General features: G+C 42.8%; 1 protein-coding gene across 4 annotated transcripts in view; it reads left to right on the top strand.

Annotated features, from left to right (window-relative positions):
- Positions 1 to 3,669: 3,669 nt before the first annotated feature.
- MYLK (myosin light chain kinase) overlaps positions 3,670 to 25,866 on the top strand; it is a 213,325-nt gene continuing 191,128 nt past the window's right edge. For 2 of the 4 annotated variants that reach the window (XM_085873203.1, XM_085873205.1), the window contains exon 1: positions 3,670 to 3,913. The gene's annotated coding sequence lies outside the window, so the exon portion shown is untranslated. The remainder of the gene's footprint in view (positions 3,914 to 25,866) is intronic. The other 2 variants (XM_085873200.1, XM_085873199.1) reach the window with 1 other exon arrangement.

Here is a 25,866-nt window from a genome sequence, read left to right as displayed (position 1 = left end):
CATAACTTTTTTCTTGCATGCAAAATAGTCTTGAGTGAGACAAATGACTCGAAGTTGAAAGGATGGGTGGCATACAGCACACGCACACACACACACACACACACACACACACACACACACACACACACACACACACACACACACACACACACACACACACACACACACACACACACACACACACGGAAGAAAATTGTCTCGGCCCTCTCGCTTTGTTCTGAGGAAGCAACAACTTCATGCAGATATTTTCCATGACTCTCCATCTGTTTTTTGCTTGATAACAGTTTTAACAAGTCACATGGGCTTGAAAAAGAGACAGCAACTGCAAAACCCTTCAAATAGTGAAATCCTCCCATTTCAGAACGAGTTTGGTTTCGATGTTGCAAACTCTGCTACGAGTTCATCGAAACTCCAACAAAAGCTTAAAAGCCAATCAAGATTTTTGCGACAAAATCGAATGAGAAATTATTTTCCTGTAATTATGGAGAAGCTTGTTTATTTGCCTGTTCTTAAAAAAAAATAGTTGATGGATTTTATTTTATTTTATTTTTGTCAAATATTTCTCACGAATGAATCCACTTCATTTTTGTGTTGTGAACGTGTCATTATTGCTGGTGACGTCACTCATTTTACCACTAATTATCTGACTAAGATAACTTTAAAAAGCATGTTTGTTTTAAGCTGATTGCCTGCTTTTACAAACATGATGACAACATACTGACACGGTGAACCACTTCGGTTTTTATCTGGACAAATAGAACTGCATGTTGGGTCAGGCCCTACACAATCACAAGGTATTCCATAACACATGGCGCTTACCGCGACGTACACTTTCAATATTGCATCACATGGTGATGCAGCATGTTTGGCAAGTGCAGACTCGAGCAACTTGTCTACTCTTGGTGCTTAACTCGTACATTAACAACGTCATGGTGGATCTTAGCATTCATCACTTGTCCTAGGATAGCAACATTGATATCTGCCTAGTGTAACCTCGACTAGACGGCTAAAAGGCAAGTGTGCCCTCAACGCCATGTATATCATGATGCAAATGGCCTGGCTTTAACGCCCCAACTCCTTGTAAAGGAAGAGTTGGGGGACACCTCCATGATGTGTCTATATAAACATTATTCACCATTCTCATGACAGGCAATAAAAAGGCCTTCATGTGAACCGCAGTCCCCCTTGTTTGTTTCAATTTCCTCATTTCATATTTTTTTTTTTCGTTTGTTTTTCCCTAATGACCTATAATTGGACTGGCTGTTCAAAAGCAGCAGCATCGCTATCCTTTACGGTTACATGTCTCAACTTGCCTGAATATGCTGGCTCGAGTAGAGAGGAAGCTTTTTGTAAGTTATCAATATTCCTGTCTGACTGCTTTCAAGAGTGTGAGATGACATTTCACTTGTCCCATCTTGATAAAGACTGTTAAAAGCTATTTTCTTACATGCCATTGAATGTTTTAACTTTCTTTTGACTACCCATGGCCCAACCTCATTAGCTGTTGGCCTAATATCATGAACCTGTATTTTCTCGATGCTTCAGCTGTATGTTCATTGCCTAATTTTTTTGGCATTGGAAAATAAATTTGGATTCAGTTGTACATTGTCAGCCTGGTGTTGGTTACACACACACACTCTCGTGTGTGGCCTTGTGGTTGCTGGCTGCATCATTGGTTAGTGACACAGCTGTGCCACTGATCCAGTGCCCCTATTACCAGCACACTGGGACTCGTTTCACCAACCTCGGTAGGATGACGGGCTGAGTCAACACACCTGGTGTTACTTCAACAGCAGGACAGGGGCTCGAACTCAAGACCCTCAGATCTCAAGCCAGCAACTTTAACCGTTGAGCCAACAACATGGTTACCTATTTGGCTGTTCGTGCATTTGTGATTTTTCATACCAAGTGTGCCATTAACTGAAGGAGTCTTTATTTATTTATTATTAAACCACTTTCCCTACTTTATCTTTCATATTGATTTCTACAAAATGAATATTTTTTTTTCTTCTTTTTAAAAAACAAATTTAACTTCTGTTTTGGTTGTGGTGCCACCATATGTGTGCACACATGCACGTTTAATTTGTTTCTTGTTCTAGCTCACTTTCCCTCTGACTGGTGTTCTGCACAAAGGCAAGTTCAGTGTTGGTGAAGAAGCCTGATGGTGGAGATTGCACTCCACGGTTTGCCATTGCCTTCCCAGCAGTCAGTCAGGCCAGGAATTAGTAATTGGTTCAGGGTGTCATCGATAGCTCACCTACCGTGGGATGTTTAATGTCAACCAACTGATACTAGCAGACGGGACACCCGGCTTAACGTCCATCTGAGGGACGCCACAGTTTGTGATATATAACACTCTCCCTGCACAGCACCAGTTTGGAAGTTTATCGTCCAGTTCAGGAATCGAACCCACACAAAGCAGCTCAAAGATAAGTGCACTATACATCTGCAATATCCTGAGGCTGTCTGGGTCTCACTGTTACTGAAGAGGGGGGAAAAACTTTGTAGTTTCTGAAAGGATTACTTTTTACTCATGGTATTTGTTATATCCCCTATGCTGCGACTTGCTGTACGAGGTGTCGATCATTTAACACACTACTTTGGGACGTTATACCGACACAGGAACGTGGTTTATAAAATAAGTTTGGGGGTACAATTTGATCAGACACCTCATACTTGTTTTAAAGATGCCATGCTGTGAATCTAAGACAACACATGAACTGTACACCGATTTGCTGACATCTTTGCTGTTTTAATTCCTCGTTTTGTCAACAACAATGCAATACCGTTTGCTGGAAGTGAGGTAGTTGGTATTTCCCCATTAGAATGTTATGGTCAACCGTGTCATGGTCACAAAGATGAAGTAATGATCGAGGGCTCTTTGAAGAGGGCAACGAAATTGCAACTGCAAAATAATCCACAGGCATAAGAAGTTCTGATAAATTGTAACGAGCAAGAGGACATGTGTCGTTGAAGTGTTTTGTTTCACTTTGTGATCAATTTGCAGTGGGACCACCTCTTGGCTGTACAGTTCAGAAGACCTGCCTTTTGAAAGCTATTGTAAACACCAATTCTCTTGTACTTTTAACTGTATTTTATATATATATATATATATATATATATATATATATATATATATATATATATATATATATATATACATACACACACACACACATATGTATATAATATAAGTAAATAATAATAAATAATATACATAAATATAAAGAAATTATATATACTGTGTGTATATATATATATATATATATATATATATATATATATATATATATATATATATATATATATATATATATATATATATATATATACATATATACGCACATGCACTGACATACACAAAAAATGTTGTTTGAATGTGACATTGTACTATGAGCAAATGTTTTTCAGCAATTCAAGTTTAGCTATAACATGGTACTACAACACCACTACATTTCTCATTTTTATGATGTTGTGACTTTGCCCACGTCCAGAGATTATTATTTTGAGGAAATTTGCAGTACAGTAATACACCCTTCCTTTTCCTGTGATTAGAGTTCTCTCTTTCTCTCTTTCTCTCTTTCTCTCTTTCTCTCATTTTTTTTATTGTAGGTGGTTTTCTTTGCTTGTATAAAGACTACCTTTAATCCTGTGTTCCCCCATTGATAGAGAAATGGAAGCTGTGGGAGTCAAAATGGTCCGAAGAGTTTATGAAAGCTCCTCCTGCACGGGCCCAGCCCTAGAGTTTGACTGTGTGATGATTCGAGCATGATGAGACCTTCCCTCCACCCTCTACCCACCCTCCCCTTGCACGCCGGCCCCTGGTCTTTCTGCCGCCAAGAAAAATCCTGCAGTTCTGTGCTTAGTCCACGCATCGTGCCTGGGTTCCCCTGACTCCTGCACAAGTGCAAAGGTATACTTCCAGCTTTAAATGTGCAGCTGCTTTGCTATCCTGAGTATCTGTTGTGGTCACTTATCTATTCCACCTCCCCACTACAGTTTGTCAAGCTCAGAGCCTGTTTGTGTTTATTTTGCAATACTAATAGAAATTGACAACTATGCATCTGAATGCATTGACTGATGTATGTCCCGTGCTCTGCTTATTGCAAGCGATGGAAGTTGGGATAATTTGTGGTGTGATAAACGAATCTGGACTTTTGATCTTCCCTGGTAGGGTCGGGTAGGGAACATGTAGAATGAAATCGCATTTATTAACGCGTAACTATTTCAGATTTGTGCCAAAGTGTTTTTTCGTGTGATGGCTCCCATTCGTAAGAAGGAATGTGTTGCATTTTGGTGGTTTTTTCAATGTCAGCAGCCAAAATGTGTTCTTTTTATACTGGGTTATCTACATATTACATTTGCAAAGGGGATAAGGGAGATGAAAATGATAGAACAGAAGTGGGGAGGTTAAATTCCATTATTTTGCATATGTAGTATATAAATGACTCCTCAATTAATTTGCTACTGCCATCTTTCGGCTTCGAAAGAGCCTTTAATTGTCATCTTCCTCAATACTGGTTTTGAAACCAACTTTGTATGTGTGTGTGAATATATATGTATGTATGGAGCGTGCCCAAGCACTCTCACCTGATCTCAAATGAACGTGAGCCCTGTACATGTGCCGACCAAAGCGTCACATCCAACCCTGAGGCCTCATCCCTGCCGCTGATGTTAAAAGACAGAGATTTAAAGTCATCATTGGTTAAACATCAAATGGAGCCTCCTATCTGGATTTCCAGCGTATTTGCCCACATTATGGGCAAACTTTTTTTTTACATTTAAAAAGATTTAAAAAATAAATCAAACCATTTAAACAGCTTGGGGTGTTCACCTTGACCCCATGCCAAAGTACACACTGACAAGACTGTCCCGTTGGCACACACCTGCCCCTCAGCCCAAAGGCTGAAGCACATGGTCAATCAAATACACACATCCTAACCGCGAAGGGCCAGAATGCATGGTCATACAATTAGACCCCTCCAGAAGGAGTGAGCCCCTATGACATCAATGGCATGCCATCCTGAATTCGGACTTATTTGCCCTCTTATGGTGGCACCTTTTTAAACAAAAATAAGGTTTAAAATTATCAAAACATTTAAATCGCTTGGGACATGCACCTTGACCCCATGCCAAAGTACACAACCCAACAAGACTGTCCCATTGGCACACACATGACCCTCAGCCCAAAGGCTGAAGTACATAGTCATTCAAACACAAGCATCCTAACCTTGAAGGGCCAGAATGCATTGTCATACAATTATACTCCTCCAGAGGAGTGAGTCCCAATGACATTAATGGCTTGCCACCCCAAATTTTCATCAGGATGGCATACCGTATAAATATCGAACCAATGATGACCACAGTCATCGTTTAAATGCTATTATCACCCTTTGGCTGTAATGGTGAGTGTCAGCCACAGATTGTCTCACACGGTAAAACCGCATAATCTGCAAAGAACAAAAGCCTGTCTGCCACCCAGACCATTGTTCCCACCAATGCAAACCAAAAAATGAGAAGGCAAGTGCCATCGACTGGAGATCTGGAGATATATATATATATATATATATATATATATATATATATATATATATATATATATATATATATATATATATATATGTAATATTATTACATATACTAGCTGAAACCCCATCACAGACGGGTTCCATTCATTCAACCTCCCTCACCAGCTCACCCACACTCGAGGGACATGGACTGGACAGGGTGTGCTTGCCCCCGCCTACTCATCCCCCGCCTCTGCCCCATTCAATTTGCTTAGCCCCCCCTCTTCACTCCCCGCCCCCCGTCTTTTGATTCCCCGCCCCACTTGCCCCCGGGCCCCCACCCCCCTGTCCACCCCCTCACACTCAACTCGGCCTCATTCAACCCATCCCCCGCCCCATTTCCCCCTGTCTCCTGCTTTCAATTTGCTTACCTTGCCCCCCGCCTCTTCACTCCTTGCCCCCGTCTCTTCACTCCTCGCCCCCGCCTCTTCACTTCTCGCCCCCATCTCAACGAAAAGTGTTTATTCTGCTTCAGAGTTGAAGTTTGACTATTGCCACTATGTGCGATGCACTCTTACAGGTACCATGTTTCTTTCAGTCCAGATCACAGTACCGAGAAAAACGTGACGCGACCGCTGGGAGGAGCACAAAATTGGTCCTTCAGTATTAATATATAGATATGTATAAAATATAAATAAATAATATTATTACATATACTTATTGGTTCACGAGTCGGTAAGTGACCACTATATTCGTTATGGGTGTCTGTCTGTCTGTCTGTCCCGAGCATAGCTCCGTGGGTTTTAATCCGATCCTGATAAAATTTGGGTGGCAGGTTTATATCATGATCTAGTTGTGTTTTCCTGAGAATGGGCGTGCTGCTCCCATTATGGGTGGAGCCACGCCCAAAAAACATGTTTCTAGGGGGTAGCCGGTTTCAAGTTGCATCTTCTCCGAGGGGGTTTGTCGAATCTGGCAGGGGTTTCGGTATTTGGTTAGCCCAATGGCACCTGCATAGCCCCACGGAGCTCGATTTTTCATTTTCGTCCTAAGCTCAAGGTCACAAGGTCACGAACTTAGAAAATGTCAAAAAAATCAATAAATTGGGCATCGGGCTCCTAGGGTTTTCAACTGTTTCGAATGAAAGTTGGTATGCAAGTAGTGCTCTTCGAGTACTACAACTTTCATCATTTACGTTTTTCCCCGATTCCTGCCATAAAAAAATTAAAAAGGCGAACTAAGTTTAGGATTTCGCAATTCGTGGTCAATTTGTAGTGCTCTTCGATTACTTCAACTTTCATCATTTACGTTTTTCCCGATTCCTGCCAGTTTGCCCGTGGCATCCCCTCGAAGGTCAAAAAACAAAAAAGGCGAACCATGTACATTGCTCGTGAACCATCGCCGTCTCTAGACTTGTGTGTGTGTGTGTGTGTGTATATATTGTTGCGGTTGAGGAAATTTGCAAACCACCATTCAGGTCCCGAAGGTGAGATATCTCTGTAAGTACTTGTGTAGTTAGCCCAAACCCGTTGTTTAGAGGGAATAAATGTGATTCATTCGGGCGATGAACCAACCGCCATCACACAACAACCACCAACCACAACGCCGCTTCACAACAACGCCAACAGCCACGATCTTTACCTTCACAACTCGCTCCCGCAAACATCGCATCACCGCCATTCCAAACGGCACCATGGCCATAAACCACCACCATAAACCCTCCACCACCTCCACCTCTCCTCCTTCGACCGCCATTCCCACACCACCTGGGAGCACCGAGCGTCAGGCTGTCATGGGCTCGTACGGGACGCGCGCCGAGCCGCGAGTGCAAAATGCGGCCTTTCCGAGGAGAATTCGGATCAGGAATGCCACACGCCCACTTCTGATCCATCCAATCAGCAAGCGCGGGGCGGTTTGGCCCCGCCTCCAGGCGCGTCGGTGTGGAATCGAGATATGCAAATTCGAGGATCAGGGGAGACTCACGCCCCTTTTTCTCCGTCCAATGGGTGAGCGTGGCTCCACCCCCGAGCTCGTTCTGATCCAGAAATTTGCATATGGGTTCTCCTGCCGGCCTATAAAGCGCCGAGCGCGGGGCGAATTTTTTTCCTTTTTTTTTTCCTTTTCCCCCCCGCGCTGAGATAGTGCGAAAAGGGGGCCCTGTTCACACCCCATTCCAAGCAGTGCCAACGAAACCCACGAAGGAGCACGAAGGAGCACGAAGTCGGGGCACCGCCGCGCCGCCACATTTGCGGCTCATCACAGACATGGGTAGGATCAACCCGGTCTCGCGGACCTGACCGCTCTTTCAGGTCCCGCGCAAATATTGGCCCACAGGCCCCGTCTGCCCCCTTGTCTTTGAGGGTGGCCCTTCTCTTTTGTTTTTGAGTAAATGTGTTGTTGGCGCCCTCTGTAAAGTAAAACGGTGTAACTGTTGCCGTGTGCTCGCGTAGTCGGTAGTAGATCTACATTGTTGTGTTTCTTTTGTAGCATTTGATATATGTGCATTCTGTTTAATTGTATCTGTGTGCTCTCCGCGTGCCGCGGAATAAATGTGCATTATGTTGAACTGTTTTCCCGTTTCGCTTCGTCTTTTCTTTAATTGAATCTCCATCTTGCTTCACGTAAAGGGTTGGTAGTGGGCTTAATACGCCCAATGATTAATCGGAACCGTCGAGGCCGACGATAACACTGCTCGGTTATCCCGATAGTACGGAACGGGTCGCTTAAGTGGCCCGTGTCCGGAGTCGACCTGCGGCGAGGTGCGATCACCCTGTCGACCCTCCGCGTGGGTACTTAGGTAGGTCGAGTTTGGCGAACAACCCTATCCCACGCGGGGGGCCGATTGGCACGATCGTGGTGAGGCCGAAAGGCCCACCCGTGACTAGCTCCCGGTGTTAGTCCGAGAGGGTCACGACAGAATTGTCCGTCCGGTGGGCGATGTGCCGCGATTCGAGTTACGTGGCCGTTCGCACGCTGGTGGGCACGAATTCGCAACAATATATATATATATATATATATATATATATATATATATATGTATATGTATATATACATATATACGTATATATATATATATATGTATATATATATATATATGTATATATATATATATATATATATATATATATATATATATATATAAATAATATTATTACATATATATGTATATATATGGATAAACTATAAATAATATTATTACATATATTTATATATATATACTAGCATAACCCGCGCTCTGCGCGACATGTTGGGGTGGGAGTGTTTGAGAAAGGAACTGATGCAGAGTATCAGTAGTAATTTTACTTTAATGCAGTAAGTGGAATACGATTTCACTGTTTCAGAACCATTTTATTTACTTTTTTTTTGTACCATGCACCTCATCTGGTCTTTGAGATGAGATAATGTAAGCCGAATATCATGTTACTCGAGCGCAGAACAAAGTCGAAGATAACGCGACACGAAACCACAAACTCGGAAATTATATATATATATATATATATATATATATATATATATATATATATATATATATATATATATATATATATATATATATATATATATATATATATATATTATCCCTGTGTCGTAAGAGGCGACCAGGGTTGCGTCAGGAAGGGCATCCGGCGTAAAACCTGTGCCAAATCACGATGCGGATCACACGGATGATCCGCTGTGGTGACCCCTAACGGGAGCAGCCGAAAGAAGAAGAAGAAGATATATATATATATATATATATGTATAGATATTATAAATAAACAATGTTATAACATATTTATATATATATATATTTATATATATATATATATATAATATTATTACATATATTTTATACATATATATATATATATATATATATATATATATATATATATATATATATATGTATGTATATATACGAGTATGCGTACAAATTTTGGTGGGTTTTTTTCCAAGAAGAAGAAGGTGCTTTCAAACAAAAATACAAGATCTACTGTGCTAATTTAAGCAATGAGCAAGAGCTCACCCAGTCTCTGGCGACGTTTCACCACATTCACAGTTGGCTTCCTCAGGTCAATGTACTATTGACTTGATGGACTTGGCCTGAGGAAGCCGGCTGTGAAGCTATTGCTCAAATTAGCAGAGTAGGTCCAGTTTTACTTTTGGTTATAAGCGCCTCAGCCTTCTTTAAAAATGTGTAATCAACTGTCACACACACACACACACACACACACACACACACACACACACACACACACACACACACACACACACACACACACACACACACACACACACACACACACACACACACACACACACACACACACACACACACAGTATATATATATATATGTATATATGTATATATATATATATATATATATATATATATATATATATATATATATATATATAGTAGATTTCCGCCCGTTCGGCGTGCGGACGACCGCCTTAGCCCAATTGTGGTCACGCGCGCCCACCGAACGCGCAATCTAGTCGTAGTTTCCGGATCAACGCCGAAACCCAGCTACGGGTGTTTTTAACACACCATAAACCAGCCAATCCCTCTGTCCACGCGCTACAGGGTCGATCGCTGAATTGTCGATGTACCTAATTATTCACGCAGACAGAGATACCGGGAGTTTATACCTCGATGGGGCCTTCACGAAAACGAGCCGCTTAAGCAGCTCGTTTCGTATGCGATTGCCGAGCGGTTTTATATCATCCAGTCCCGTCGGACCAGATGTACGTTTTATCGGCTTGATTATAATCAGCCAGCTAATATTCCGAACGCATCATGGCAGTCAATGGCAGAAAGTGACACAACGAGCAGGTTAACATTCAAACAATAGGGGTATTTATTTTTACAGGTAAGCAGTCATTGAAGCAATGGGGGCTCAGGACAAGACACGAGCAAAAACCTACAGCCGATGTCTATTTTCATATACACAATCATGCCCTTAATCAGTTCTACTTAGGTAGACAAGGCGTCACAGACTTTCATCCGAAACCCCAGAAAGAAAGAACCGGGCTCGTGAGCCTTTATAATTACTCAGAGCCGGGATGACCGAAGGGGCTCCGAGAGACCGGGCGGGCTACCTGGCCACCCTCGTGATGACTCGATGGGTCCTTGTTCGGCGACCCTCGGTGTCTTTGCCCGGACCCCCGAGCTCCGACTGGCTCCCTTGGTCGTCCGGCCTCCACTGCGGCCTGGCTTAGCCGACGACACGTTGGAGGAGTGAACGGGTCTTGACTCCGGCCTCCTGGTTGCGCCGGCGAACCCCCAGCGAATGAACTGCCCGCACTCCAACACTGAACTCCCCAGCTCTCAACGGGGCGTCTCTCCACTCCCACCGCCAACTGCAAGCCACTAGCTCCAGGGCAGCACGAACTCACAGCAACCAGCTCTCAACTGCTCTCAACTGCCTCCGAGCTCCCCACACCAACTCAACTCAACTGCCGGCGAGCGAGCGCGGCTTTTTATAGCCCCAAGGAGAGGGGCCGCTCTGGGCTTCACCACCCGAAATCAGCGCCCTCCCTCTTTTCACCTTTGAACCTTCACCCAGGCTGGATTCGCCCCTTTCACTTCCGATTCGGCACCTTCTTCAGAGGGTAAGGCCTTTTTGATCCGTTTTGCAAGTCATGCTTGCACGTGGATGTGGTTGAAATGACCGGCTTCACGCAGACGTGGTTGAAATCACCGGCTTCACGCCGACGTGGTTGAAATCACCGGCTTCACGCGGATGTGGTTGAAATCAACGGCTTCACGCGGACGTGGTTGAAATTTCCATCAAACGCGGACGTGGGTTGTCGTTGTTGTTATTATAAAATAAAAGATAGAAAAGAATAACACTACCACAAAGACACACAGCCCGGTACACGAACAAACCCGTTATACATTGGTGGGGAAATCTAACCTGGAACACACACTTACTGAAATAACTGACCTCTGGGGAACCTGAATGGTGTTCTGTGAATTTCCACAACCATAACAATATATACAATTGTATTTATTTATATATAAAATGTATATATTCACATATTTATATGTATATATTTATATATATATATATATATATGTATATATATATATTTATATATAGACATATATGTTGAAATAAATATTCACAAATACCTGAGTCCAATTATAAAAAAAATATAAACTTTTATTCGACGGATCATATTCGGTGAATTCATAAGCAAGTCATTATTGTGGTGGTGGGAGTGAAGGTTGGAGAAATGAACATGGCAGCTTAGAAAAAGTTGATCAATGTTTATTGGTCAGACCTTTGAAACATAACATTTTCATTATGTCTGAGGAAATGTCTGAGCGGTTCTTCATGGAGATTCCTCGCTCAGTTTGAAGACTTTTATCATTGTTTGAAAATGTGGATCTCAACGTTTCCTCTTGTAAAAATGTGGATGAAAAGCTTGCAGAGTAAAACTGCTTTGAGGAAAAGAATGTTGCTTTGTCTTGACACACCAGAGGCTCCAACATCACTCGGCTTTGTGCTATGAGGATGAAGGTCTTGCTGCTTGATATAAGAAGGTGGTTATAAAGAAAATCCCAATTTATTCATTGCAGCCAACAAATGTTTTCATGGGACTTCAGTCAAAAACACTTACTGTGGATTTGATCTCTTATGGAGGCAAAGCAAACTAAAAAGAAAGTGCCATCTTGGTGCAGCATCTGCAGAAAGTACTTTGATTCGAAATCGTAGGGTGCAGCATCTTGGAAAATACCATCCCTAAGACCAAACTGCAAAGACTGCTGTCCTGTAAGCATTTAGGTAACTGTACAGGCATTAAATATCCCACAATATCTCTCGATAAAAGTTGGCCACTCTGTTCCCTGGCTAAATTCCTTTTTCGAGAGGTTTGACTGGATATTGAATTTAATGATGAATGGAATGTGGATGTTAATGCTCAAGTTGATGGTAACAATATGAGTACATGGAGGAAAAGTAAATGTATAGATTAAGTGAATGGAGTGTCGCATTGTTTCCTTGTATGACTATCCACGTGTAATGGTTTTATTGGTTTGATAATAAACAGGAAGATGCTTTTAGTGCATATGAATGCTCGGATTTCTTTATACAAATCCTCGTCATGATGATGATTTCCTTTTCACTGATAGCTCACCATATCATGAAGCAAATGAAGTTGGAGGTTCACTGGTAGATTACACAAGAGGTTTTTCTTGTATTTTAACTGCATAAGCAATACCAATGAATAAGGTAATTGTGTGGAATAAAAAACAAAACAAAAAAACATGATTTCAGTCTTTGGAGGAAAAAGAAACCTGCAAACCAGAACATCAAGGAAAAAAAGATTGTTCAACTAATATGGAAAATATTTTCAGAATGCACTAAAAGGAAGTAATAACACAAATAGATGGAAAAACGTGCAGTTATGGAGTCATCCATTGGTACTCTTCTCTTTCTCTTTCTATATTTTTCTCTCTCCTTCTCTCCTTCTCTCCTTCTCTCCTTCTCTCCTCTCTTCCTCTCTCTCTCTCTCTCTCTCTCTCTCTCTCTCTCTCTCTCTCTCTCTCTCTCTCTTTCTCTCTCTCTCTCTCTCTCTCTCTCTCTCTCTCTCTCTCTCTCTCTCTCGCTCCTCTCTCCCCCTATTATTGACACTTTCTTGTGGGCTCAGCCAGGGAAGGTTTTTCTGAACTGGTGAAGGTGCAAGAACTTTTTCAGAGTGATGGTGGTGATAAATCATCTGCTCTTCGCAAAAGACAATGCGTGGTTTCAAATGTCCACCAATGATCAGGGCTAGCAGGCAGGGTCTCCGGATTCATGCTCCTCCAATGGATGGCACAGATATTGATGCATCCCCCTGCTTATGAAACCGAGTGAAACACCAGAATGCCAGTTTATATCCGGGTCGAGATTTGAACCCAGGCTGGACAACTCGGAGACGAGTATGCATACCTCTTGGCTATCCTGCTAGCCTGATCATCTTTTGGTAATTTCATTTTCGGAATGAAATTTTACTTTTACAGTTTTATTCCTTTGTCTTTCCCAAATTCCCTTGTCTTTCTAATAACCTAAACATTCCTCTTCAACATAACATATCATGGTGTATTCCAGAAACTACTTTGAAATCCACACTATTTGAGAAAAGGATGAAAATTGTTGACAAAATTTGAACAGGAGCAGCTCGTTGCAAACTAAATGGGAAGATAAAACCACCGTGCAGGCTTTGTTGAACTTTTAAAATCAGCTCGCCAAACAATTCTTAGCAACTGGAGTCTTACTGGCAACAGTAACAGTGGCCTCATCTGTCTTCAGCCTCTCTCTTCGGCCTGGTCGGCCTTTGGCCCCTCTATGGTGGCCTGGTCAGCCTTTGGCCCCTCTCTGGCAGCCTGGTCAGCTTTCAGCTTCTCTATGGTGGCCTGATCGGCCATCGGCCTCTCTATGGTGGCCTGGTCAGCCTTTGGCCCCTCTATGGCAGCCTGGTCGGCCTTTAGCCTCTCTATGGCGGCCTGATCGGCCTTCAGCCTCTCTATGGTGTCCTGATCGGCCTTCAGCCTCTCTATGGTGGCCTGGTCAGCCTTCGGCCTCTCGATGTCGGCCTTCAGCCCCTCTATGGCGGCCTGGTCGGCCTTCAGCCCCTCTATGGCGGCCTGGTCGGCCTTCAGCCCCTCTATGGCGGCCTGGTCGGCCTTCAGCCCCTCTATGGCGGCCTGGTCGGCCTTCAGCCCCTCCATGGCGGCCTCGTCGGTCTTCAGCCTCTCCCTGGCAGCCTAGTCGGCCAGCAGCCGATCACTAACCACCCCTCTGGTACACAGCAGGAGGAATATCCATTGCCAGGTGTGCTTTTTCCTATTAAACCCCATAACTTTATTATTGGGTCACCATAGCAGTGTTATGTTGATCACCCCTCTATAAATCCCCTCATGTAATTCACACCTCCTCCTTTGTCACATCTCACTCTCACACGACCATATCTCACTCTCTCACCCTGACCCCTTTCCATCATCTAACCTTTCTCAAGCTTTAAAATAATGTGCTGTGCTTACAAAATAAGAAATACCACAAACTTTTATTTTTACTTCTAGAAGTGTTTGAGAAGATAAGCCTGGTGTTGGCGCAGTGGTTCGGGCAGCGGCTTGGGATCCAAAAGGTCCTGAGTTCAAGCCCCGTTGGGCCACTGAATTAATACATCAGGGGGGTTGACTCAGCCTGTCATCCTTCCGAGGTCGGCGAAATGAGTACCAGTGTACTGGGCTGGTGTATACCCCGGTTAAAATAGGTGTACTATATCCCTGTGTCGTAAGAGGTGACCAGGGTTGCGTCAGGAAGGGCATCTGGCGTAAAACCTGTGCCAAATCACTATGCGGATCACACGGATGATCCGCTGTGGCGACCCCTAACGGGAGCAGCCGAAAGAAGAAGAAGAAGAAGTGTTTGAGAAGATGCCTGTGTGTTGCGATCAGAAAGCAAATACTTTGCATTCTGACGTCATGCCGATACAATGCCGTCATGTGGATATTATTATCTTGCCAAAATGAAGTTTTTGCAAGATATGTTCGTCAGCTTGTATGTTTTTTTATTTTCATTTTTATTTTTTATGTTTGTCTGTAATCACGTATAAAAAATTCTGCAGAGCACAGTTATCATTGGAAATTTTTGTAACTTCGCATATCAGAGGCCTATAGAGGTCCCTTTCAGCGCATAAAATTTTGAAGGTCAAGGTCAAAGGTCAAGGTCACTTTGTCGCAAATCAGGGGAGTCGACGAAACCCTTATTTTTTGAGTAATTTTGATTGGATCGTCTTCAAACTTCATGGGAATATAGTTCATGGTCTGTCGCTCAGCTGATTAATTTTTGGTGGCAATTGGCCTTGACCTTCATGGTTAGCGCCTGAGGTCAAACATATTTGACCCCAAGGTCAAATTTTCAAGTTTTGGGAACCATATCGTGTAGTCCCTCAAATTGAACACCTCGATGAGTGCTTTCTCGATATGTCAAGCTTGAGACATTATGACGTCATTTGGTGACGTTATGAGGCAAACGCATATTTTTCATGGTTACTCTGGAGAACGATTCTCATCGGAATCTCTTGTAGGCAGATATTCCTCAAGGAGTCGCTCCTGGTTGATAGCAGCTCTGTTCACCTCAGTGTGACCTTAAAGAAGTCACACGTGGTCACCTTTTGGCAAGATACGGGTCATCCTGCGGGTGACATTGGTTTATTTTATGTTTATTTAGTCGTTTAACAAAAAAGGGTTGACATACATTTTGAGGCATCACGGAATGTGACGCCAGTGAGTAATCGTGTTGAGTAGGTTTTTTTTTTAATTACAGCAATATATTTTCATGAAATGCCACAAATGTGTAGTAATGAGGAGTAACTAAACACTTGACAGTTGACTTGACCAGTGGAGGACATGCTGCAATCAGGGAGAATCAAAGTGCTCCGCAGAGTTGGTTTTGTCGAGAGTTCTCACAATATACCGGTCGCATGGAGTACGTCTTGCCAGGGGATTTCCCCAAATGATGAGAACCGATCAACTCACAAGATCTTCATCCTTAAATGCCAACCAAGTGATTAATCGATGGGATCATCTCCATATTATTTCTCTTCTTTCTTTCTCCCCCTGTATTTCTATCCTCCCTTGTATGTCTGTGTGGTTAAGGATGAATTTTAAGTCGGTGAGGCCATTTGTGTTTAGAGATTAGCAGTGGGTCTCCCCGCCATGTTGTTCCCTCATTTCCTGTTGTTGATTACTTTCATCCTTATTTACTCTTCACTAAACGTGTTTTTTGTGTTTGTTTTTTAAAATCCGTGTGTGTTTGATTGTGATTCTGAGTTGATCCCATGGGGTATTTGAATTTAAATAAGCATGCGCTTTGAATGAGTGGATGTAAAGCCAAGTTTGTGTCAAATTATTAATGGTCATTTGAACTTTGGGTTGTTAATTTAGTTTTGGTATCTCGGCTCAATCAAAGGCCTCCCACTGCTCGAGCCGTTCCTAATACAGCGTGTTTATTATACTGACTATACTGTATTATTCAATTTTGTTGTAAATTTTTTTGCATAGCTGGATATTTCCAAGCATGATTTATAGAAGCTACCTGTTGTAAGATACTCAATAAACAACAGAAACAAGAAAACATCTCAAAATGCAGAGCTAGTCTGTGTCCGCTTTGTACTAAAACTAAGCGTGACAAAAACAACAGGTAAAATTTTTTTAATGTAAATTTTATTAATTAGTGTTCTCTATATTCTCAAAACAAAGGGTTGATGAAAATTTGATGACGAAAGTTCAAATGGTATAAAAGTTATGACCTGGTCAGACACATTGACGCTCAAATGGAAAAATAAATATAGAAACACGGGAGTGATTACAAAACCCAGCAGTCTCACGCTGGAGCATGGCAAACAGGCTAACAAGGTCGATTTGTATTTCCTGTGACTTTGCCCTTTGATATTTTGACCCAATTGTTAATTTCTCTTCTCCATATTGTCATAATAAAGGTTTGTTGAAAATTTGATGACAAAAGCTCAAATTTCCGGATCAGGGGGTTGCCGCATGTGAACGACTGATTGGCACTTTCTCCTTCCAGTTCATCTAAGCTAAGTTCCCTGGACCTGATATGTTGTGGCTTACTGTTTTATTTTAATTGTCTGTTTTTCTGGTTGTGTTTTTCATCAGATTTTCTGTCTCAAAGCACATTTTGTTATGTTGACGGTCGAGTTCGCATCCTGGCAAATTCCAGCCTACTGTTGATAGTCGGGTTGTGCCCGTTTTTTACTTTTGTCCTTTAATTTTTGTTTTTGCTCCTTTTATCCCAGGGATTGTTACTTCTGATCCCTCAGCTCAATCATTTTCCTCTCCTCACTACCAAAAATACAAACAATATAACGCTCTTCTTCACTCAGAAAAAAAGAAAAGAAAACCAACAACAACAACATTAGAAAAAAAACTAACTTTTCCAGTGCTCAGTTACAACTTAATTCTCTATCCCTTATTCTTTTCAATATCCGCAAACTGAATCTTTACTGCATAAAATGTCTTCCTTTAAAAGCTCTTCATAACATTAATACAAGCTGCAAAAATGTCTTTTAAAATGCCTTTCTGGTTATCACTCCATCAGGAACAACACATTCATTATTTTTCTTCCTCGAAATCTCTTCCTTTTCTTTTTCATAAAGCTTGTTCCCAAAACCTTCTTCACTCCTAAACACTTCGTTCATCCAGTCTCCTCTTTCACTTTCAGGTGAATTTTCCTCCTTGCGGTCAACCAAAACATTCATACCACCTCACCCATGAATTCTGTCACAGGTTAACTAATTTGAGAATCCTGAGATGTCCACTTTGCAGGGGTTGTGTGCACGCGACCAAAAATTCGCCTTCACATCCATTCATGGTGTCGAACCCCTCCATGTTAGTGCCCTCCCTTCCCCCCATCTGCTCCCCCTTGTCCCACCACCTCTCAGTTTTCCCCTCGTTCTGCCACTCTCTGATTCCCCTCCCTCCCTCTCCTCACTCCTCACCCTCACTGTTTTTACCCCACTTATCCCCCTCCCAGCATTGGCCCATCCCTGCACCCTCCCAGCTCTCCCCCCCCCCACCACACCCTCTGCTTACTCCTTTCCACATCCATACATCCTATCAGCAGCTCCTCTCCCCCTGTCCATAACTGTGTGGACCTCAAACATCTGAGGACTCTGCTCCAACCTGACAGAGCTCTCAATACAGGCCACTGCCAATGAACCAGACATTATCTGTTTAACAGAATCCTTCCTCCCACAGGATGTCCCTGACTCCTTGGTCTCTCTGCCTTCAATCGTTCTACAGAGTAACCATGAAAAATATGCGTTTGCCTCATAACGTCACCAAATGACGTCATTATGTCTCAAGCTTGAGATATCTAGAAAGCACTCATCGAGGTGTTCAATTTGAGGTACTACACGATATGGTTCCCAAAACTTGAAAATTTGACCTTGGGGTCAACCAAGGCCTTCAAGATCATTGGAATCTCCCATGATGAAGTTGAGTCTGTTGGCCTCTCACTTCACCATCACCAAAAAATTGGTGGTCTCTCTGTCTTCTTCCGCCTCCTTTCTGGTCTTGCATCCTCTACCCTCTCTGTGCTGTGTTCCCCTCCCTCTCCCAGGCATCTGCAGGGTGCACACGATCCACCAGCAATCTCCTCCAAGTGAAACTGCCAATGTGCAGAACAACTGCCCACCTCCACTCATTTGCCCTTTTTTTCCCCACATGTGGAACTAACTTCCCCATTTTCTTCAATCTCTTTCTTCCCTCCAGGTATTTAAGACAGCTGTTCTCCATCTTGTTAGGTTAGGCCAAATTAGATCTGTGACTTGCTGCTAGTACCATGTAAACCTGTACTAACCTGTTCCATGGTCGGGTTGTCGGCGACTAAACCGTCTCCCCCACCAGGATTCCTGGTGAGGAGGCTGGATGGATATGGACACCCAGCAGGATTAAAAAGAAAACTCCTCAAAGGGTGGAGGAGCTCCTTGTGAGCCAACGGCCATTCACATCTCGTGTTCAACTATGTCTGGTGACGTCCTCCTGCAGTTGGGTTACTTTTCTTCTTTTTTTTAGGAGGTTGGTGGTAGGATTTGCACTCCAGCCACCATGAAACGCTTCATTCCGCAAAACCCATGAACGCAAAGAAAACTGAAAACACACTCCATGGAAGTACCTCCTGTGCTGCTGCCCTTTGCAGGGCCGCTCCCCGGATGTTGAGATAAGGGCAAAGCCTTCACAGTCACTCTCTCCAGTGTGACCACTCCTTGGCTTTTTTCACAAGATCTTGGCTATTCGTTGTTCACCTTGGCGTCTTGGTTTTCTATAGGTTGACTTGGCGTATAGGTTTTCAATTATCATCGCTTTTCTGAAACCTTGTGAATTCTTGGCTTTTTTCATTGGCTCACCTTGGCATTTATGAAAATGAGGAGTGGTCACACTGACTCTCTCTCTCCTTTATTTTCTTTTGAAGTTTTCCACTCCCTCTCTCCCATTCTTTGATAAGAGGAAAAGCATGGGATAAACTTCTTGGGTCAGATTGTGGAGGTGTGTGTGGTGTCCTCCACCAGACCGTGCTGAGAAATCATCCACCAGACCAGTCTCCTTGAGTTAACCTGAGGCGGTCCTTTGGGGTGGGTGCCTGGAAAGTCCGATCCCAAAGAAAGGATGATCACCTGTCTCTGTTATCATCTGAGCTTAAGCATTTGAACATCGGTATTGCAGCACTCTCTGAGGTTTGGAGACTGGATAGTGGCGAGATCATGGTGGGTGGTTACACCTACTATTGGTCTGGTCGCTCCGATGGTTACCACGCCCAAGGCGTTCCTGAAGCTGTGTCCAATAAGCTTACTCCCATGATAATTGAGGTAACACTGCTCAAGGAGCGTATTATGAGACTGAGGATTCATCACTCCTTGGGTGTCGTTTCCCTGGTGTCTGTATACACTCCAAATGAGGCAAGTGATCTCAACCTGGACACATTCTATGCTGAGCTTGAGTCTGTGGTTGATCAGTGCCCCAGACGAGATACTCTTCTAGTCTTGGGGGATTTCAATGCATCGACTGGAACTGATAGGGATGGTTATGATACATGTGTTGGTCCCCATGGGTCTGTAACTATGAACCAGAATAGCACTAAGTTCCTTGACTTTACAAGAAGTCATGGACTTAGGGTAGCTGGTTCATGGTTTCAGCGCCCACAGGCTCATCGCTGGACTTGGTATTCCAATGCTGGTGGTGTGGCAACGGCGATTGACCATGTGCTCATTGATGGTCACTGGAGGATGATCCAGAACTGCAGGGTCCACTGGAGTGCCCAGTTCCTCAACACTGACCACAGGCTTGTTGTAGCAACTCTGAAGTTGCAGCTTAAATCCGGGAGAATGGTACCCTCCCAGCCGAGGCTGGATGTTGGAAAGCTCAAGGATGAGAGGGTAGCTGAGGAGTTTGCAAACAGGTGAAGTGCGGATTTTGTGGGTTTTGGTGCTTTGGGGAATCCTGAGGAGTCGTGGAGTGCCTTCAAGATTACCATCCTTGATGTTGCCGGTGGATGTCTTGGAACTCACCATATGATGAAGAGGAATTTTGTCTCTCAAAGGACACTGGATACCATTGACTAGAGTCGCAGGCGCAGGCTTAATGGCAGAGCTGAGCTGTTCAGGGAGTTGAGGTGAAAATTGGTAAATGTGCTAAGGGTGGACAAGGAGGCCTATGTGTGAGGAATCTGTGATGGAGTGAAGCATCACCTATTTTCAAGTGATTCTCATCCTGTTAAAGGGGAATTTGTGCCTTTACGTTCCTCCAAGCCTGTCCCTCAGTGTCCTGCAGTTGGAGCAGAGGGTGGTGGGTTCTTGACAGAGGAGTTCGAAGTAAAGGCTCACTGGGGTGGTTACTTTGAACGGCTGTACCAGGCTGACCCACCAGCTGTTAAGTTGCATGTCAGGGTTGTTACTTTCTCTATTGCTGACCCTCCAATCAACTGTGATCCACCTTCTTTTGTGGAAATACAGGCTGTGGTGAACTGGTTGAAATGGGGGTAAAGCTCCTGGGGTCTGTGGCATCCATGCTGATCTTCTCAAGGCTTGTGGAAATGCTAAACTCATGTCACTCATATACTCATATACTCACAGGATACCAGCAAGCTGGCATTCATTTTGCCAACCTCGGAAGGATGACAGGCTGAGTCAGCCCCATCTGGTATTAATTCAACGACAAAGCGCGATTTGAACTCAGGACCCTGGGATCCAAAGCCCACCACCCTAACCATTAAGCCAACACCCGGCATAAAACCCCTCGTTTTGCTGTTCCTTTTGTTATGGTGCTGTTCTTTTTTGCTGTTCCCTTTGTCATGGGTGGTCTGCCCAATCCCATATGATGCCCCGCGAGGAGGAGTGATGTAAGCGACATTTTTTAATGATATGATGATGATAGGCTCGGATGATAGGGTAAGGGTTAAAATAGTGTTATATGGCATTAACTCCAAAATGGCCGATGTGTCCCTTACATCACTCCACCTCGCGGTGCCTAATATAGTTACCACCATTATGCTGGGAAAGGGGACACTGACAATACACTTGATATACGTGTAAGTGGGAGTTACTTATTATTATCTTACTTATTATTATCTGATTATTACTTAATATTATTTAGATTATTATTATCACAAGTATCAGTACACGACACTCGTGTCAGTCCACTCTTGAAAAAGAACTATATTTGAATCGCTCCTTCTCATAATCGGTCTATGTTGCCAGTGACAGCATGATGGTTTGGGGCGTTATAACCTTTTGCGTACAAAATGTAGGCTCATGGAAAAGCAAGGTGACAGAGGGTTAAATTATAGTCTACTGACGGGGCTCTATAGTGGGAAATGGGCCACAGTTGGACACAATAAACAAGGAAATAAATTAATAGGAAAAGAAGAGAGAGGATGGGATGGAAGGAACACAGTTGCTGTAGACTGGATTTCAAATGGTTGGATTTGGTAGGGCTTAGTTGGTTTGATTAGATAGGGATGAATTAGTTGGTAGAAATGATTGGGTGGGGTTGCGAGGTTATGCTTTGACATGGTGGTCTACCACCGGCATGAATCTGTGACTTGTAATTTCTGTATGCCTGTGGAACCATATAATCTCTACCAGTTTGTCGAAGTCAACATTCATGTGTGATAATTTAGGATAACTAATTGAATGTGAACATGGGATAATTAAAATGGGAATTGCAGTGATTTATAAACATGCTTGCCATTAAATTAAGCCATTTCCCTCGCCAGAGGAGACGGTATTGCATTTAGATCCGTTTGCCACTTGGCGAACAATTTTTTTTTTGCAAAGGCAGTTGGTCTGCAACGTCTCTGTCTCTGTCTGTTTGTCACACGATTTTTGGACAGAGTTTTCAAGCAATCGTTCTGAAATTTTACGTGTGAAAGTGACCGACAAAGGACAACAACACTTAATTTGGGTGAAGATCCGAATCCGGATCCGGATCTGAGAATTTTTTAAGTGATTCTTCACCATTGAGAACTAGGGCTAAAAACGATACATAGCACAATATGTCAAAAGGTTATGGATGGATTCCACAGAAACTTTGTGGACTTGTTAGGTGTGTGAAAAGGACTAATTGATTCAATTTTGGTGAAGATCTGAATCCCGATCCAGATACGAGAATTTTTCTGGGTGATGCTTCACCATTGAGAGATGGGACCAATAACTATGGTGAAGCATGATATCTCTAAAAGTGTGGATGACTTGTGACAAAACTAGGTGGATGAGTTGGTTCAATGATGAGAACAAGGCGATTCGATTTTGGTGAAGGTCCGAATTCAGATCCGTCAACCACTGACACCTGGCAACCACTGACCCAACGAATCATGTAGCGCCAAATCATGCCGAATCATTCCGGGAAAAAATTTTTTTTTCAAAAAAATGAAAATACAATTTTGAGACGAGAATCATGCGAATCATGCGTAATTTCGCTCGATTTTTTTTTTTACTAGAAACTAGTTTAAAACTAGTAAAGGTAGTATATATAAGCTTGTACGAAATCACGCGTGATTCCCGTAATCAAAACATACAAAATGGCAGCCGTCTCAACAAAGGTTGAATTCTGTGCTAAAATCACCCAAAATTCGTCTAAAACTGGTAACAAAAAAACCACTATAACATGGATTAGCCACAGTGGCTCATGGGTGGTTTAAAATATTAGCCACAGGTAAGGGGGATTCGCCCTGTGGAGACGTGGCGAGCGGCAGCGCACACCCAGCTGAGTGATTTTTCATTTGTTTGTTTGTTTGTCCGCACAGAACATGAGTACAGTTTTTCTCTGCAACCGCCTGTTGTAACGACACGAAATTTTCACCATAGGAGCGACGACTCGTGTGGACTGTTTTCATGATAACTATGACATCATAGGTCATGTGGTGCATCAGCCATGTTGGAAAAAAGGAAAAACTTTAGACCTCTGTATCCCTGAAACCGCACCAAGGAAAAAATTTAAACTTGGCACAAGGCAAGTACTCCTCATTGGGAATGTGATTTTTTTATGACGTCATAGGTGCCTTTGTTATGGCATCATAATTGCATATGTAGAATGCTACATATGATCAGTATGAAAATTTTTGAGGGTCATGTCGGGATAAAATGGTGTGCAGAAAAAAAAAATGATGATGTAATCGGTCACGTGATTTGGCAGCCATGTTGTTGTTTTTTTAAACCTTAAGAAACCTTTTTCTCTGAAATGGCTGTACAGATTGAGGCGAAACTTTACTTGTAGGACCACCGATCCATGAGGAGCAAATTTTTCACACATATGATGTCATAGGTCACATGGTTTGGCTGCCATATTGGATTTACCCTAAAACCCATTAAAAAAATCTTCTTCTCAAGAACGGCTGGACAAATCGAAGGGAAACTTCACACAAATCGTCCCCAAGCCTTGTCAATACCAGTGTATTCACGAATAATTGATGTCACATGGTCAAGCTGCCATGTTGGACAGAGCGAAGATCTTAAAAAAAATTCTTTCTCTTGAATCCCTTAATCAATTGATGTGAAACCACATTTATGACCTAGTAGTGATGTGGAATAGATATTTTAAACTTCGACCTGATTTGACACATGGTGCGGCAGCCAGGATTATTTAATTTTTTGAATCTGGGTTATTTATTTATTTTTGAATAAGGCTCACTTGGCAGTGCCTTGGTGGGTTTGAGGGTAGAGGAGTAGCAGCTGAAACCTGAATCTATCTAGGTTCCTCCTGATGACTTAATCTTTGCTCTTTGCTTGTTCAGGTTCTTTCTGATGACCCCAGTGCAGGACTGAACCTATTTGGTCTTCCATTTGATTTGAATTGAATTTATTTTTATCTAATTCTGAATTCAATTGAATAATAAACATCATCAGTCGGTGTCAAGCGCGGTTGCATCAAAGCGGGATGTCTTGGTACCCGGTCTTCACTGCCAGCAGTTATAAAGTGGCAGTTCTAATTGTGCCTTATTAATTACGTAACACACCAGCACACAAACACCACACAAAACATGTCCTGGCGAGGATCTGCAATCTCTGATTGCTCTTTTTCTTGTTTGTTTTTGTAAACGTTCAAGCTTCCTTCTCCTGTTTGTACGTGTCAATGGTGTGAGTTTGAACCTAAGTGAAATGAATTGTCACAATTGCAAATAGTGATATGGCTTGGTAAACCCTCGTGTTTCGGTGGGGATGAAAGAATATCTTTCTTCTCCAGGATAATTGGAGAGAAGTTATTTTTCAATCCAAAAAAACAAAAAACAATAAGCATGTAGGATATCATGGATAAAAGGAAACGATGTTGAGAAAATAGGTTGGGGATGTGGATGGGGTGTGCCATACATGACGTCACACATTGAAGGGTATGGGTGTCAAAATGTCCTATGCTGTACTTTCATGTGTAATGTATAAATAGCCACTTCTGTAATAGTTTGCATTATACCTCCCATTAGGTAGGAAGTGAGATGGAATTTGATGCTTCACCTGCCAACAATATAATGTGACTTTTAATAATTGGAAACTGCAGAAACTTTTTGGGAATAGGTGCATATCTTTTATATTATAGTTTAGAATTGCTTGTAGTCATAGTATATGATTTTATTAATCAATAAAGCTTAACATTTCACACAATAGCGAGTTAAGTAATTTTGAGACATTGACTCTGAGTTTCTGGATGATATACAGTAACAAGTCACAAGCCACATCAGGTGTGCATGACCAGTCCAGAATGTTTCCATACCTAAGAAATAATCCTGAAAGTTTACTGGTCCATCGCAGGGTGCTGCTGATAACCAGGGGGAACATTTACAATTTGCCCAAATGTAGTGCCGGCAGGATCGTCTAGAGGTACTTTCACTCGCTTCTAAGCTGTTGCTAGACTGCATTCGAATATCGAACTAGCTGTAAACTGTTACCCTGGTGTTTCACAGGCAGGGTGATTCATCAATGTGTGTGCTGTCCCTCGGTCGGATGGACGTTAAACTGGGCATCCCATCTACTGGCATTAGTTGGTGGACGTTAAGGATCCCAAGGTGTCCTTGGCGAGCTACCGCCGGCACGGTGAACAAATTCCAAATTCCTGCCCTGACTTCCTGTGTCGGAGTGGTGACCCATCCAATATTGTAACACGACCCATAGAAAGTGGCATACTCATTTTGAAAGATATAGGCATGGGATATTTAACAACCACAAGTCAATGTTACATGTGCCAGTCATGGCCCCATCTTAAGAACAGCTTACTCATTGATGCGGCACCTTGTTTGTGTAAGTATAAAGCTTCAAAGTCAAGTCCGCAAACCAGACTCGATGGCTCAAAGGTGAGTACACTACCTCCTGAGTTATGCTG

The sequence above is a fragment of the Eptatretus burgeri genome, chromosome 3 (genome assembly GCF_056783735.1).
Source record: "Eptatretus burgeri isolate ZD-2024b chromosome 3, Ebu_testis_v1, whole genome shotgun sequence".
Classification (NCBI taxonomy): Eukaryota; Metazoa; Chordata; class Myxini; order Myxiniformes; family Myxinidae; genus Eptatretus; species Eptatretus burgeri.
Note: the sequence above shows the minus strand (reverse complement) of the source record. Positions and strands in the feature narration are given on the sequence as shown.